The sequence below is a fragment of the Empidonax traillii genome, unplaced genomic scaffold, assembly GCF_003031625.1.
Source record: "Empidonax traillii isolate 1590-97213 ecotype Southwest subspecies unplaced genomic scaffold, ASM303162v1 scaffold27:size3997909, whole genome shotgun sequence".
NCBI lineage: Eukaryota > Metazoa > Chordata > Aves > Passeriformes > Tyrannidae > Empidonax > Empidonax traillii.
This window is the reverse complement of record NW_020955220.1, coordinates 928,812-929,275: the sequence shown is the minus strand read 5'-3', so window position 1 is coordinate 929,275 and position 464 is coordinate 928,812.

Genomic DNA, 464 nt, shown 5'->3' with positions numbered 1-464 from the left:
CTATGTGGTTTTTGCAGCCTGGGTGTTGTGTGGGCACTGCCCGTGGGAGCTGACTCTGACATCTGGGGTGAGGACCATGGATGCTTTCTTTCCTCAGGTGTGCCTATTTCTCCGGCTGAGCAAGGGGTTGCTGGAAGCCACTTGCATCCTTCTGAGAGCACTGATGGCTTCACAACTCCCCACTTACTTTTTTATCTCAGGAGGGGACAGGGGTAATGAATGCCCCAGAGAAAGTCCTGAACTGACTTGGTACCTCTTACCCACAGGAGCATCTTTGGCATTTGGTTTGTTTTAAAGTACTAAGGTATGACTTGCCATAGAGCAGGCTGGTAACTGGTATTATTTTTTTTTCCCATGTGGAAAATGTGAACTTCTCACCAAAAACTGATATTTTTTTTTCTGTCTATATTTTTTTATCAGATAGAAGTTTTCATCCATAAAATTAAAAAAAGTTTACAAATTAC